Genomic DNA, 17,998 nt, shown 5'->3' with positions numbered 1-17,998 from the left:
TTTTTCTTTAGGAGGATTTTTCACAAGGATCTTATCCACAGATAAGAAGAAGTCATAAAAATGACCCCCAAAACTCCTTCAGCAGATGCAGGGATATTTTCAGCATCTCTACAACCCAACTTAATTCTGACCGATTCAGGTCTGTTTATAGTAGCCTTATCTATTTCCAGAGTAACACCAACCAAGGAACCCACATATGCAATGTTCTTTTCATGTATTTTATCTAAAGGAATATTGCTAACATTGACCCAAGCAATGTTAAGTATACCCTTGGCCCCCACAGACTCCGACCACTTCCTCAGATTAATAACAGCCCCACAGCTCTTCACATTCATACTTTCAGCAAAACAAGCTTTATCAACATCCCTAGGTGATGGAAACCTCATCACAAAAGTTTTTGGACCGATAGATCTAGCAGAACATCTCTAGTTGGTGTTTATATAAGCGTTGAAAAATTCCTCCAGCTACCTACCAGATGCTTGTCCCTCGACCACAAATATAACAATGAATCTATTCCTATCAGTATTCTGGTTCGGGGGTACTATGATCATGTATATAGAAAAAACCTTTCCCTCTAGCTGGGAAACCACACATCGGAGCCACACATTCCCAAGGCAGCACCGTATTGCACACCGAAACCAAATGACCATGATTCCCACATCTACCACAAACAGCACGCGGACAGAACGCAGGTAAATGACCTGGATCCTTGCAAGTAATGCAAACCTCAGCACCTCCCACTAGTGGGGCGGCGTTCCTCTTGCCAGGAGTGGGATGACGACGGTCTTGAGCCTGGGATTGCCTTCCACCTGCTGCTCCAGCAATCACGGTGTTGTTGCTATTGTCGCCCCACTTTTCGGATCCGCGCGCACCTCCTTGCTCCATCACATATGCATCCCATCTCGCCTTGTCAGACGACCCATGGCGTGGATCAACGTTGGAGGAGCCGCCTTCGTCGTTGTCGCGCATCCACACCATGCTGCAGCCCCCGCCACCACCACCACGCTCGCGACCACCGCCGCAACCAAAGCGACCACCACCACGCCCGAATCTCCCTTCCCCGCCTCCATCTCCTGGACTGAATCGGTTGCCTCCATCGCGCCTCGGCATGGATTGCGTCCGCGGAGGCGAAGCAACCACTTGCGCGAACGACCTCTGATCCCCTCCCACTTTTCCTTCCCACCAGCCGAAAGTAGAGGAAACCCTAGGAGAGGAAACCCTAGGAGAGCTCCAGAAATGGATGAAAAGGGAGTCGAGATCTAGATCGGAAGTGGATGCGGCGGTGGGCGGTGTGGGGATGGTGGTGGGGGGTGGGGTGAGTGGATAAGTAGTCTCTCCCTCTCGCTCTCCTGTAGCATCGGGGCCCCCAAGTGTCTCGACTGCATCGCCATGGCGCGTCGTGGGTTTGGGCCCGAGAATCCCCGGGTCGAGCGACCGGGGCGGTACATGGCCTCTACGCAAGGAGACGTGCACGCGTCCGATAGTCACTGCCCGCTCGGACGGTGGCGCTGGCGACAAGGATCGCTGCTCGGACCGTGTCGTCGCACCCAGGGAGGGAGACGATGAGGCAGACATCCCACTTGTCGGTCCCCTTCAAAGGAACATCTACTTAGTAAATTAATCTATTATCGTTCATGCAAGATTATTTAGGCTGCCAGGTTGTTATCCATAGGAAATGTATCAGGAGTAGAGGCAGTATATTGTCTATGTACCTTTGAAATTAACCCCTAGATGATGCACACGCACTTGGCAAACTCAGCGATATGACTCCATGACAGAATTATCACAACGGCTAACACTGTCGAAGAAACCTGAGTCCACGCCATGATGTGTTTAATGTCCCCGCCATGATGTGTTTAATGTCCCGTGTAATTCTTCTGTCAGCCACATGCGGATTCAAGTTTATCATGGCCTAGTACGTAATTCAATTAAATCGCATTCGGCTGTTTGGGACAGTCGTGATGTTAGGCCCAAGTTAAGGTGTTATGACTGACGTACACTACAACCGAAGGAGGCCCAATGACGCGGATAGTTAGGGGCTTGGCCTAATTTATCGTATTTTTATTAGCACATCACAGATTATATAAGCACATGTAAAGACTCTTTTTGGGATAAGAAGTAGCAATTATAATTGCTCGGCTTTTGTCGAGACCCCAAAACCCTAGCAGCCACCGCGGCCCTTCTCCCCACCGCGATCACGGAGCCCCAGCGCCATCGCCCGCGCCTCCAGCTCCGCCAACCCTCCTTCCATCCCTACAATCTGAGACTACGTCCTGGTAGGAGCCCTGCTCCTATCAATCTGGTATCAGCTGTCTCGGGTGCGATCATGTCCACTTCTTAGCCCACCTCCACCCTTCTGCCGTCGATCACCACGACGCCGCCAGTACTCACCACGGCAAGCGCGCCGACCTTGCCGGGGCTGATCGCATCTGCCGCTTGGATGCCGCCGGGTTCCACCCCCCTCGTCTTCACCCCGGAGGAGATGACGGCTGCGCTCTGGTAGCTCGGTCAGGTAGTTGCGGGCATCCGCACCTTCCTCTTGGGACCCTATGGCCAGCCGCCGCCAGTCCCCTTCACCCCACCATGATGCCGCAGCAGTCGCAGCCCTTGCCGTCCTTCCCGGTCGCCCCGCACTCCCATGGGCTATCGTCCGCCGGCTTGGGGGCGGCCACGGGCCTGGGGGTGCCCATCCACCAGGTCCGGTTTCCCCCATCGCCATCCTCATTGCCGGCCTGGCTCGCCGGATCCCTCGGGCCGGTCTACACAACGGCCTCGGGCCAACCGCACTTGCCGTCGGCAGTGGCGTCACTCCCGGCCATGCAGTACGACAGACCTTCCAGTGCCGCTGGCGATACGACGTTGTGGATGGTCCCCTATTCCATGGTGGCACCCTGATGCCCACATACTAGAGTCCGTCGTCCTCGCTGTTCAGCGCGGAGGCGCCGCACCCAACCGCCATCCACGCCTAGCCACCGCCGAGATTCTCCAAGCTGGAGTTCGCCACCTACGACGACACCATGGACCCCTTGAATTGGCTCAACCAATGCGACCAATTTTTCAGAGGGCAGCGCACGCTCGCGTCCGACCGCACCTGGATCGCCTCGTATCACCTCTAGGGAGTAGCTCAGACGTGGTACTACGCCCTCGAACACGACGAGGGCGACATGTCACCATGGAAGGGATTCCGTGAGCTGTGCCTCTTGCGCTTCGGGCCATCGATACGCGGGAGCCGGCTGCCGGAGCTTCGGCGCCTGACGTTTCTCTCCACGGCGCAAGATTTTGCCGACCGCTTCCACGCGCTGGCGTGCCACGCCCCCGGATTTTTGACACACCAGCGGGCTGAGCTCTTCGTGGGCAGTCTGCTTGACCACATCATCGTGGACGTGGAGAGGTGCGGGCCACAGGACCTCCAGACGGCCATGTATTATGCCCGAGCGTTCGAGCACCATACGGTGGCCATGGAGCAGGAGACACCGGCCCCGGCTGCCCGCCCGACACCTTGACCGCTACCCCCTCGTGCCGGGACGTCTTGCCTAGGCCCTCGTGGCGCCCAATGCCGCGGCCGCAACACGTCCTTTCTGTCAGCTCACGCCAGCTGAGGAACTCGAGCGCCGTCGTCAGGGGTTGTGCTACAACTGTGACGAGCCCTACGTTTCGGGCCACATTTGCCCGCGACTCTTCTACTTGGAGGCTACGGACTACCTCGAGGAGGACGCCGCCGCTGCCGGGCTCGGTGGCCTGGCCGCACCACTTGAGGTGGAGGTCTCCCAGGGGCTCGCTAACGCCCTCGTGGTCTCCCTCCATGCTCTCACGGGTATACGAACGAAGAAGAAGATGCTGCTGCCGATAATGATCAACGGAGAGCGCCTCCTAGCCCTGCTAGATACGGGCTCCATCCATAACTTCTTGCCGGCGTCCACCATGCGTCGCCTGGCGCTCCAACCGATGTGTAGGGAGCAGCTCCGGTTTACCATTGCTAATGGGGATCGCCTCCACTACCAAGGAATTTCTCGACATGTTCCCCTCATCATCGGCACCGAGAACTTCGCCATCACGTGTGTCGGCATCAACTTGGGCTGCTTTGAGTCATCGTCGGCGTCGACTTTTTGCGGACCTTGGGTCCCATCCTTTGGGACTTTGACGTCAGGACGATGATCTTCTGGCGCATGGGTTGCCGCGTCCGATGGGAGGGCATGGGTGGCACTGCCCAAGCAACCCCCCATCCCCAGTTGACGACGACCTTCATCGCCACCGCACAACCCCTTTGTCTCGCCTTTTGCAGCAACATAACGACCTCTTCAACGAGCTACATGGCCTCCCACAAGACTGGGCCTATGACTACAACATTCACCTACTGTCGGGGACAACACCCGTCGCCGTGCGACCGTACCTCTACCCCCAGCTACAGAAGGATGAGCTGGAGCGGTCGTGCGCGGCCATGCTCGCCCAGGGCATCATCCGGCCTACTACCTCGCCGTTCTCGGCGTTGGTGATCCTCATTCGCAAGGACGACGACTCATGGCGCTTCTGCATGAATTACTGTGATCTTAACATGTAACGTCCAAGATGCAATCCTATCCTTATTTTGGCACAAGGGCCTCGACACGGATATAAGTACATCTCGTCGTTTCGCAAGAATGTATATCATTACAAGTACATGTACAGAAGGGATGAGTATATGGAATTGGCTTACACTAGCCACAAGCTACATCAAGATCACAACAATATAACAACATATCCAAGCATCATACATAAGAGCAGGGTCCGACTATGGACGAAACTAAGCGATAAAATGACATCCATCCTTGCTATCCTAGGCTGCCGGCATGGAACCTAACCTAGATCGAAGAAGAAGAAGAAGAAACTCCAAATAGCACAATCGTCGCACTCACGTCAAAGTAACTCTTTACCTGTACCTGCAAGTGTTGTTGTAGTAATCCGCGAGCCACACGGACTCAACAAACTCATTTCCAAAGGTAACAAGACTAACAAAGCTTAATGGGTGAGGTATGGTTAAGTGGTGAGGCTGCAGCAAGTGACTAAGCATTTATTTGGGGTGGCTAACTAACGAGTACAAGAACAAAAGGGGAGGGATGTGACAGCCCGAGATTGACGCTCCAGAAGATTCCCCTTTTATTCTGTTGCCGTCGTGTGATTATTTGGTAGTTGCATTCATCATCGCATCATGCGCATCATCAGCATTGCACCGGCACTCCGTTGCCGCCAGTTTTCGAACATGCACCCGTTATTTAGTTGCCGGTTCTCTCCGTTATCGTCGTTCTCCATTTCGAGACCAACCACACACGCACGTGCCCGCGGCATCGCTAAAAATCTTGTTTTTAAAAGTGCGTTAAAAAAAATTCTCGGTTGGGTTAAAACTTGGCGTGCAGTCTTATTTTTATGTAGGTAGGCGGCTTGCCAAATTTCGTCGCAATCGGAGTCCGTTTGATACCCGAACGGTCGATCGTAGCGGCACCGTCATCGGGTTATCGTCGGACGTTTTCGGTGTTGTAAATATCTATCGCCGGGCCGCACCATTTCCCCCTCACCCCTTCATAGTCCAACTACACCGTCCATTAGACCCATCTAGCCACTTCCTCCGTTCGTGGTGGTCGGATCGCGATCGGACGGACGAGGTCCATCCCTTCATAGCCCAACCCTATATAAGCACCATCCCGTAGAGAGAGCTCTCTCACTTCACTAGGGTTTCCCTCTAGCCATTTTTACAGCCACCCCCTAGAAAACCCCACATGCAAGCCCAAACCCTCCATATCCCGCAGCCCTAGACTCCCCAGCCATTTTTGGCTCTCAGCTCTCAGATCTGTGGCTCAGATCACCCAAAACCCCCACCAACCAGACATGTCCGCGGTCAAACCGGACATGTCCAGGCAGCCGTGGATAGCCCCGCAACCTCCCGATCTCCTTCCCCTGCGCCCGAGGATGCAACTGCCTCGCGTCGTTTCCGGCGAGCCTCGCATCGCGGGACCGTGAGCCCCGACCCCTGCCGGCCCCGGTCGAGCCACCGCTCGAGCTGCCCGACTAGCTCCGCCCCGCGCTGTCGCCTACCCAGCTCCTCTTCCTCGCCCTCCCGCCTTATGCCTCGTCGCCGACCCCTAGCACCAGATCCGGTCCGGGGGATCATCTCTGGCCCCCGCCACCCCGCAGCCCTGCCGGAGCTGCCTTCGGTCGCCGCCCCATCAACCCTCCCCTCGCTGCGATCTGGACTCGCGAGGAGGACGAGCGTGTCAGCGCCTCGTGGCCCACCTCCCACCTCGCCCATGCCCAGCGAGAGGGCCAGTCGCCCCGGCCCAATCGCCCGATCCGCATGTAGGCCAGCCTCCAGCAGCCAGAGTGAGGCCCAGCTGGCCAACCCCCCCCCCCCCCCACCGGGCCCACGTTGCCCCTCGGCCCAGCCGGCCTCCACAACCCCAGCCCACCACCTCACTACATAGGCCCGAGGCAAACTCAGGTGAGCAGCACCCCGAGCCCCTCTAATTTTTGCCTGGGTGTGATTTAGTTATCTAGCACCCATGCCTTGTTGGCCAAGATTAGCAGATTTCGACCTGTTAGATTTTTTTTAGGTTTTTCGAATTCATTTAATTTCAGAAAAGAGCATATTTTCAAACGGCCATAGTTTTAAATCTTTACGTCGGATTGCGACAAGTTAGATATGTAACTTGGCTAAATTTTGCGTAGATTAGTATTTTCGAACTCTCATGCATATTTAAACCTGTTTAGTGAGATGTTTGCATCGGTTTGTATGTCGACGTGATAGAAACGGTTTAGGTCGTAGTTATTTAACCATAGATCCGTTGGAGATGAGTCATATATGTAAAAGCATTAGTCCCGGTTTGCGAACCGGACTAATGGCCCAACCGAAGCGGGGCTATAGTGTCATGACCGGTTTCCAAATAAAGGATTTAATTGGAAATCAGCCATTCGTGTCCACAGTGAAGAAAATATTTCCCACTGACAGACTCAACTTGATGCAGAAAACCAGTAGTACTCAATATATTACAAGTAGAGCGAGGGTCGCTCTACAAATTATTACAACACATCCAAGTCTTAGGATAGATGGAAATGTTACAATGGTCGTAGGGTGACTCTCTGCTCGCGAAAAATAAAGGGGCATATCACATCAGAGTAATGTGACATGACGAGTAGTACTATGCGTTAAGCCTCATAGTGAACCTCAACAATTTATTCGAGGTGGCGGAAGCGGTGAAATAAAACAACGACGGACTCCAGGATCGCAAGACTGATTGAGACTCCTCTAGACATCAGACTCATTATCGAACTCCTCATCCATGAGGTCTCCTTCATCCATATCTGGCCACAACAACAAATCACTGAGTACTCTGGGAAGTACTCGCAAATAGTTTACACAAATGATGAAATGCATGCAGTTGATTTTATTATGCATGGTTAGGATCAAGTTATATCCATAATATAAGTGCATAAAATAAATAAGTTAGAGGATAAATCAGGCGGTAGTTCTCCCGAAATATTCGTAACAGAAAATAAAATGTAAGAAGCCACCATTGGGTGTCTGAGCGACACCGCACACAGGGCATACCATAAATGAAATAAATAATAAGCCTCGAACAGGCGTCTTTGCGACACCACGGTAAGGGCATGGATAAAATAAAACAACGTGCCGCAGTCGGGCGTCTCGGCGACACCACATAAAGGGCTTATAAGAGTAATAAAAACAATGCCACAGTCGGGCGTCTCAGCGACACCACATAAAGGGCTTATAAGAATAATAAAACAATGCCACAGTCGGGTGTCTCAGCGACACCACATAAAGGGCTTATAAGAATAATAAAACAATGCCACAGTCGGGCGTCTTAGTGACACCACATACAGGGCTTATAAAAATAATAAAACAATGTCACATTCGGACGTCTCAGCGACACCACATAAAGGGCTTATAAGAATAATATATTGAATATACAGGAGGTGGAACCGTCCCAAGCATATCCAATAAAGAGAATCATAAGGGTTAGTCGAGAGTAATAATACACGATATGATAATGTCCTGCATCATCATATGGTTCACCACATCCAATTATTAATATTAACATGTATACTCCAAAGACCGACTCTAGGACCGACACTTGACTCGTCAAACAACGTCGCTAACCGGGGACACGGCTACTCGAATAGTTTTGACTCTGCAGAGGGTGTACTTTTTACCCATAGTCCACGGTTTTCAATAGTCCACATGACTAATCCCGCGTACGGTGTTTTAGAAGTGGACACTCAGAATCAACACACACCCACTTTACCTCCGCGAAGCCCGGTCTCACCCGTACTACGCTGCCAAGGTAAAACCATAAGACGAGGAGGCTCCGACCTCGACTAGCATGGGATCACAATATTTATATCACACGCTCATGGGAATGCCGTCCCTTCCGGTCCTAGACCTGAAACACCCATGCCCCCTGACCGGATGACTGGATTTAGTCCAGGGCCATGGACACCTTCATACCGGTCCCTCTAATGGTGTGTGATTGATAATAGGTCTACAACTGACTATACCGAACCCATTATCCAGGGAACTGTGGTAGCGCGGCAAGAAGGATGACACGGACAAGACTTGATCTAGGTCGATATTGGAGTTTACCAAATTTATACCAGCACCAATGTGCTCAAGCCATGACAAGGCCATAACCTATCACGTTCCGTATGACTAGGCTATTCCACAACCTTTCCTAACCATCACTTGCCTTCATCATATTATATCACGGTTGATTATGTATAACAAGTATGAAATATGCAAGGTGTTGGAAAAATAAATATGAGCATGATAGCAAACAACACACCAAAAGTAACAAACATGCTTGCCTCGTTCCACTTAGTCGGGATCGAGCTTGATGCACTTGACGTCGGGTATCTCGGTGTCGGAATCTACGGTATAATACAAACAACGACATAAGCTACACTGCCTAGCTACTGGTATAGAAATATTTTTAGAAAAATCTTAAAATAAACTAGACCTTATCAGTATCACTTTGCAAAAAGAATCACTGCAAAAGGAGTTATAGAATAAAAGTTATAGCCAAAACAAAACTAGGGGCTGTTCTGTAATTAGTTTCGAAGGAAACATGGGCTAGACTGGAAAGATTCCAAAGCGCCCGAAGGGGGGTGCGTTTCCCAGAAAGGAAAACGACTTCGGCCGAATACGCCTTCGACAAAAACGTTTCAGAGAGGGGGAGAGAGAATGACAGGGGAGGCCCACCTATCAAGTTTGAACTCCTCACCGGCGCTAGAGGCTTCCGGTGATCGTCGACGATGATAGGAGGGAGGAGAGAGTGAGCTAGGGGTGCGGATGCACTCACCGTCGACTCGCGTGACGGATGGAGGTGGATTGGATGGCGGGGGATGGCTCATGACGGCGGCAGCAGATCTCCGGCGGCAACAACTCCGGTGACACGACGGAATCGACAACCGAGGGCTTGTGCGATGAAATCGAGTACGAGGTAAGCAGGGTAGGAGCTCCTGGATGCGACCGAAGGTCTTAGGGGATCCTACCTCGACTTACACAACACGGGAGAGGCCGGATCCCGAAGCGGATCTGGGCGGCCGGAGTTGGGGAAGAAGGTCCCTCGAGGGCCTCTTCCTGGATCGGCTGCTTCCTGAAGGGGAAGATGGAGTGCGGGAGAGAGGTGGGTGAGCTCAGAAGCGCTGGGGAAGGGCTCTATAAATAGGCGCCGTGAGAGAGGCTTCGGCCATTACTCCGGCGAGGAATTCCGTCGAAGTAGGTGATTGGGCACGCGATTAGGTGGTACTGGACGAACCTAATCACTGAGAGGAGCCCATTTTTTATCCGAGGACGCTTGGTCACGCACGAGAAAAATGTGGCGACGATGCGGTCAACACGTTGCTCTGCAGCGGCAGGAATGGTGTTCTTGTGTTGCACGGGCGTTTCGACGAGCTTTGCGGGGCTGAACCAGAGCATGTGGTCGCGAGGAGGCTGCCAGAGCGATGGGCGGTGCCGTGCGGTGCGGCAGTGTAGCAGAGGCACTCTGCTGCCAAAGCAGAGCCGCTGCCGGCGCCTGGGCAGGCTCTGACGGCTTGCCACCGACGAGGAGGAAGGGGCCAAGCTCGCGGGCGATGGAGAGGATAAGAAGGAGCACATGATTGACGAGGAGGGCGTCGTCACTGGTGAGATTGGCGCTGGGGGAGAGGGTAGCGCCCGTCTGAAGGTAGGTCTAAAATAAACTCAGACTTCTTCAGTCCAATGCAGGAGAGGTGATCGAACCCTTTTAAATCTTTGGAAAACTTTCAAAAATAAGCTCAGGGATTAGGAGAGGAGTAAAAATATTTAAAAACAGAATGTTGATTAATTCTCTTTGAAGAATTAATAAATAAGCTTATGAAGAAAAATCCTAATCAAAATAAAAGTAATCCCATTTAAGAATAAAAGAAATATTCTTTTAACCATTTCATTTATGAGAAAGGCCAATAGAATACTTCTGATTTTGTTTCGTGGAGAAGAAGCTCAAAAGTTTTCTCTCATGGAGATTAGCAAGAAAACTTTCAAGTTCTTGTCAAGTCAAAAGTTTAAAAATTCCAAGGAAATTCAGAAAATAAAAGTTGAAAAATCTTGGATGTTACATATAGGCCCTTTTTCTACTAGTGTATCCTAGGCATGGCGGGTTTCGATTCCATCTTGTTAGTCTTGAATTTTGAATCCAACGGTTATGAAAGTTCCATCATGGTGGAGGTGTTTATGATTGGCAGTGCCGGTGATACAGTATCGCCGGACACGATGGCCAAGGTCAAAGAGGCCACGCTCTTGCGCATGCCCGTCACGGGGATGCGGAAGCAGATAGGGCCGTCAAGCATATAAGATGGCGGAGCAATATTCACTGTTCACATATGCATGAAGATTTGTGCTAGGTTTTGCGAGTAAAGCAGTTTTTTTCTTTCGAAATGGCAGAATTTCTGCATTCATTAAGAAAAAAAGAGTTGCCCAGTTAATTGACGAAAAATCAGGCTAAAACTGTCACATTTAAAGCAGTTGTTTTAAATTGATTATAATACAAGCAAATATGAATCAAGTTGTGCTAGCTTTTGTGAGGAAGTAAGAGAGTATGCACGAAAGGATGGTTCCATGTATAGCTCGTGACTTCTCTCTCCCCAAATAAGACACATGCATTTTATTTCGTTATGATATTTTGGATGACTTGTATTTGAATATCTGTCAACAATACCTTAAACACAAGTCCTATCTAAGATACGTCTGTATTTGACAAGAAATACAGTAGCAACGCCCATTTCACCGAGGTAGAAAAAGCATAAGGGGTACAAGCAGCGAATTACGTGAGAAAGAAAATACAAAAAAAATCGCACACTCTCCCAAGCGAAGGCCGGCCAGAACTGGTTAATGTCCTCGAGGGCATGGTCAAAAATCTAGAACAATTTGAGAAGTATTGTTAGTTTAAATCTCATGTTTCAATCATATTTGAGTTTCTTTATTCATTGTTTAATTTTACTTATTTTAGTTGAATTTCAGATGTGTCACTTACAATTGCAGTAATGTCACTTCTAATGTGCATTCTGATAATATAATTATTTGTTTCACTTCCTGTGTTTCACTTATTTCAAAATGTCTCCGATTTCAGGGAAAGGATAAAAATTTCACACCAACTTCATATTTTACGGATCTTACAGTAAAAGAGGGGGTGTGGACAGCTCAAGCACGCACATGTGCATGTTCAAATGCGTTTCCTCCATATATACTTAAAAGTACTGAAATGTTTCCTGTCCAAAATTGATTCCAATCTTCACACTTTGCAATGAGGACTTCAAACGTTTTCAGAAAAACACAGTGTGTTTACCCGTTAGGTTTCATGCACACCAAAACGATCAAGGTTTAGGTGAGCTCCGAATATAATAAAACCATTTATCTTCGTATTTAATCATAAAGCAATGATTTTACAAAGTTTTGCCACAAAACATCGCAACAACGTACAGGTATCTTCTAGATTACATGAGAAAAAAGAATACGAAAATAGTGCACATGCGACTCCATCTCTCAAGCGAAGGCCGGCCGGAACTGGTTAATGTCCTCCATGCCAGGCTAAAAAATCTAGAACAGTTGAAAAAGTGTTGTTAGTTCAGATCTCATTGTTTCGATCATATTTGAGCTTGAGTTATTTCATTGTTTAATTTTACTTATTCTTATCAAATATCTAGTGGATAACAAATATCTAGCACAAGGAGAGGAAGGAGAAGCGACCTCCACAATAACAGTCGACATTCTTCTTCTCTCATATATGGTGGACACTCCCTCACCTGATTTTTCAACCGTCAATGATGGTCGCTATGCCTTCTTCCCCTAGTGCATAACAAATATCTAGCACAAGGAGAAGAAGGAAAAGCGACCCACACAACAACAGTCGGCATTCTTCTTATCTCGTATATGGTGGACACTCCCTCACCTGATTTTTCGACCGTCGATGATAGTCGCTACTCCTTCTTCCCCTAGTGCATAACAAATATCTAGCACAAGGAGAAGAAGTGGAAGCGACCCCCACAACAACAGTCGGCATTCTTCTTCTGTCATATATGGTGGACACTCCCTCACCTGATTTTTCAACCGTCGATGATGGTCGCTACTCCTTCTTCCCCTAGTGCACAACAAATATATAGCACAAGGAGAAGAAGGAAAAGCGACCCCCACAACAACAGTCGGCATTCTTCTTCTCTCATATATGATGGTCGCTATTCCTTCTTCCCCTAATGCATAACAAATATCTAGCACAAGGAGAAGAAGGAAAAAAGAACCCCACAATAGTCGACATTCTTCTTCTCTCATATATGGTGGACACTCCCTCACCTGAATTTTCGACCGTCGATGATGGTCGCTACTCCTTCTTCCCCTAGTGCATAACAAATATCTAGCACAAGGAGAAGAAGGAGAAGCGACCCCCACAACAACAGTCGGCATTCTTCTTCTCTCATATATGGTGGCTCGGTCATTTCATCGAACACCTCATGTGCATGAACTAGAGTGGCAAGAGCATGGCATGCATGATCACACCTAAACGCCAAAAAACAGAGGAGAGGGTGGGCAGGGGCGAGGGTTTATATAGGCAACACTATAGTCCCGGGTTTTATCTAAAACCGGGACTAATAGCCTACCCTTTAGTCCCGGTTTGTGCCACAAACCGGGACTAATGATCCACGGCATGCCACGTGACAGTCGCTGGATCTTTAGTCCCGGCTTTTACCCCAACCGGGACTAATGAGGTGAACCGAACCGGGACCAATGCCCCGGTAAACCGAACCGGGACATTTGGTCCTGGTTTTGATTTAAACCGGGACTAATGGTCTTTCGGCCCTCGGCCGAAAGACCCTTCTTCTACTAGTGAAGCGAAGGCCGGCCAGAACTGGTTAATGTCCTCGAGGGCATGGTCAAAAATATTGAACGATTTGATAAGTGTTGTTAGTTTAAATCTCATGTTTCAATCATATTTAAGTTTCATTATTCATTGTTTAATTTTACTTATTTTAGTTGAATTTCAGATGTGTCACTTACAATTGCAGTAATGTCACTTCTAATGTGCATTCTGATAATATCATCATTTGTTTCACTTCCCGTGTTTCACTTATTTCAAAATGTCTACGATTTCAGGGAAAGGATAAAAATTTCACACCAACTTCATATTTTCAAATGCGTTTCCTCAAAATGTCTACCATTACAGTAAAAGAGGGGGTGTGGACAGCTCAAGCACGCACATGTGCATGTTCAAATGCGTTTCCTCTATATATACTTAAAAGTACTGAAATGTTTCCTGTCCAAAATTGATTCCAATCTTCACACTTTGCAATGAGGACTTCAAACGTTTTCAGAAAAGCACAGTGTGTTTACCCGTTAGGTTTCATGCACACCAAAATGATCAAGGTTTAGGTGAGCTCCGAATATAATAAAACCATTTATCTTCGTATTTAATCATAAAGCAATGATTTTACAAAGTTTTACCACAAAACATCGCAACAACGTACGGGTATCTTCTAGATTACACGAGAAAAAAGAATACAAAAATAGTGCACATGCGACTCCATCTCTCAAGCGAAGGCCGGCTGGAACTGGTTAATGTCCTCCATGCCAAGGTAAAAAATCTAGAACAGTTGGAAAAGTGTTGTTAGTTCAGATCTCATTGTTTCGATCATATTTGAGCTTGAGTTATTTCATTGTTTAATTTTACTTATTCTTATCAACGTACATTTGCAGTAATGTCTCTCATAACGTGCATTTTAATAACTTCATCATTTATTTCACTTCCTTTGTTTTGTTTATTTCAATATATGTCTCCGATTTCTGAAAAAGAATTAAAAAAATTCACCCCAATTTTATATTTTAGGGATCTTAAAGTAAACGAGGGGGGTGTGGACAGCTCAAGCACCCACATCTGCATTTTCATATACACCGCCCTCTATGTATACTTAAAAACCGAGAAATGTTTTGTGCAAAACCAATTTCAATCTTCTCACTTACGCGATGAGGGCTTCAACCGTTTTCAAAAAAAGCACAATCTGTTTCAGTGCTCCATATCCGTTTGGTTTCATGCATACCAAAATGATCAAGGGTTAGGTGAGATCTGAACAAAGCGAGTAACACCAAGTCCTACATACAAGTTGAGGCACATTACCATGTCCAGCCGAATGGAGAGGTTGTTCAACTGACTGATAACATTATCTTTCCATGACCTGGGCTCTCTCCTCCGATCCATGAACCGCGTGGAAAGATCTTTTGAAGTCGATCTTTCACGCAAACGGAAGTATCTTCTCTACAATGTGCGAACCGAATGTACAAGGATTGAAAACCTCTCGTCCCATTAATTTGACCGTGCAAGCATTATTATTTTCTATCATAAATAGACCATGCAAGTGTACAGTAATATAAGGTGGATTTCCCCATAAAATAAAAATAAATAAGTATAAGGTGGATTTATCTGCTCAATTTCTGTTGAGTGTTTCTCTCATCTTGGTGCTAGATTAGAAAACGGGTGTGATTTAGGTCGTTGGCTTGTGAAAAGACAAACAATCACTTTGAATGAAACCGGCGCACTAAAACATGCTTTCACGTACTCTAGCTCCCGTGGAAACATTTTAAGTTGATTCACAGGGAACAGTTTAATTAACATTGGACCATTACATGTTAATTCGGAAAACGTTCATTGGGATGAGATAAAAAACGGATAAACATTCATCCGACGGTTAGCATGCACCACGATGCTTGCTTATGCACACAAATACATATTGACTGTTTCGACATGCAAACATCACATTTCCATGCGCAGGGAAAGACGTTGAACAGCGGAGGACACACGACAGTTTCAGTAGACAATGGTTTTACAGTAACACCACAGCAGTAACGATACACACACGCATGATACTGTAGCCCGCTAACTCTGGACGAACACAAATCAGCAGCGGCCGGGTAACCAAGCAATCTGCATTATTATTCAGACTACATTTTACTATTTAATCTCCGATGAGAATGGCCCTGCATGCGTTGACAGGGACTCACAGCCCTAGACTCTGGGCTTGTAGGCCGGCGTCGACGACGGCTCCTCGTAGTCGGCGGTGGCCGCCTGGACGCCAGCGTAGTCCCCTTCCGCGCCGTGCTCGAGGAAGGCAGATGGCGCCGGGGTCGGGGCGTAAGGTGTGGGCTCCGGAGCGGACGGAGTGTATGGGGGCGGTGTTGGCGTGTGAGGCGTAGGGTGCCGGGGGCGATGCTTGGGCGGAGACGGAGGACGCCTGGGTGACTTCTTCGTGTGGGCCATGGTGAGCGGCGTCGGGGCGGGGTTGTGCCCGCCGTTCTCCGCCTGGGTCTCCAAGGCCAGGCTCAGGAAGAGCAGGGTCACAAGGAGAGCGGCTTTGCTACCCATTCTCGCTAGGCGCTAGCTAGCTGCTCTCACTCCCTCACGTACTGCAAAGCTCTTGGATCGGTGTGGTTCTGAGAAGAAGGGTGTGCCCATACGGCTGCTTATATACACACGCGGAGGGAGGGGTCGAGTCCTTGCTTGTGCGTGCAAGCGATGGAGCTGGCACCATGTGGGGAGAATAGGCATGCGGGGGAGGTTGGACGCTCATCGGTATCTCCAGGTCCAAGGCATGTGAGCTGCAGTACAACATGTCGTGATTGTGTAAACCGTCATGAACGGCACCGTCTCCACATAGTAACAGCCTTCTGTAAAAAAACTACTTAAGCTTTCTCCTCTCCAAGCTCGACCTCCAAACTCCATTTTCCTCAATATTTGTCTAGATTTGACCGTGCATCAACTAGACAAGTGTCTCATGCCCGTCCTCACCTTTGTCGATCGTGTTAGCACAGGCCCGACCTTGCCGCTGCAATCCGCCGTGTACTTTCTAGCGATACACGCGTATGAGAGTAGCTCGAGTACTTTCCGAGCTAACCGGTTTGTGTCGGAGACGTAGACGTAGACGCTGACGGTGTGCACACATACACGAAGCAAGCAGGCAGCCTGGTTGATGGATTCCTCGTGTACGTAACTAGCTATGTAACCAGCACAACGCACAAAGGAAAAAACCAGCCGCCGGCAGCTTTGATGGCACACACACCGGAGTACGCGAGGGCACGAAAGCTTATGGCTACAGGAGCGTGTCGCTCCTGATTCTCTATTACTTTGAGCTGATATTACAAGTGGTAGGGGTACATAGATATATATATTAGCTAGCTACAGCCTATACAATTCCTATACGGTGACCATGTCCTAGTCCGACCCGGCTAGGAATCACAAGACGTGATTAACTCCGACAATCACCCCCTAATCACGACGTCGTCATGTCACCGCTTGGACGCCGATCCTTCTTTGCATATCCAAAAACTTCTCCCGATCCAAAGCCTTGGTCAGGATGTCCGCCAATTGATCATCGGTGCGATTGTAGTTGACCTTCGCCTTCTCTTCTTCCATGCAGTTCTTCATGCAGTAATACATCGTATCAATGTGCTTGCTCCTATCATGCCGCACTGGATCCTTACGTAGAAAAAATATAGACTCGTTATCAACATTGAGCACCACTTGTTCCGAATCTCGATCCATGAGATCACCGTGTAGCCTTCCTAGCCACACACCTTGACACTCTGCTTCACTTGAAGTCGATGTCACCATTTTCTGCTTTCGTGATAGCCAGCTTACTACACTTCCACCAAGGAAATATGCCACGTCCGAGGTACTCTTACAGTCGTCAACAATTCCTTCCTTGTCACTACAACTGTAGCCGAATAGTCTCACCATCTTCTTCTTGCTCAGCTCAAGACGAGGTTTCATTGAAGCGTCAATTGGATTGCAATCTTTCATGCTACAACTTTCAAGTACCTTTCTTGCATATGCCTCCTCACATAGTGTGATCCCTTCCGGCTTTTGATGTACCTCTGGCCCGAGGTAGCAACTCAAAAGACCTAGATCATCCATCTTGAAAAGCTCCTTCATTTGTAGCTTGAACTTTGCAATCACCTCTTCATCTGCTCGAGTAATCAATAGATCGTCGTCGTAGATGCCAACTAGTAGACGATCCCTTCCTTCACCTCTCTTGTACATTGCATGCTCCAGTGGGGCTTTCTCAAATCCAAGAGAAATCATAGTCTGATCAAGTTTAATTTTCCACGCCCGAAGGTCTTGCCGTCGCTCATACAAGACTTTGTGTAGCTTCAATACCTCGTGTCCTTCTCCCTCTTTGATGAAACTCGGTGGTTGATTCACATACACATCTCCTTCGTTCAAAACCGTGGATTTTACATCCATGTGATGTATCTTCCATGATTCTTGAACCGCGAGAGCGATGAGTAATCTCATCGATTTCATCTCTGCAATGGGAACAAACACTTCTTCGAAATCCACACCTGCCTCTTGTATGTACTCTTTGGCCACTAGCTTCGCCTTGTGCTTCACACAATTCCCTTCAGCTTCTTTCTTGATCGCAAATTCCCACTTGAGATCCAAGAGTTTTTCATTGT

The sequence above is a fragment of the Hordeum vulgare genome, chromosome 6H (genome assembly GCF_904849725.1).
Source record: "Hordeum vulgare subsp. vulgare chromosome 6H, MorexV3_pseudomolecules_assembly, whole genome shotgun sequence".
Taxonomy (NCBI): domain Eukaryota; kingdom Viridiplantae; phylum Streptophyta; class Magnoliopsida; order Poales; family Poaceae; genus Hordeum; species Hordeum vulgare.
Note: the sequence above shows the minus strand (reverse complement) of the source record.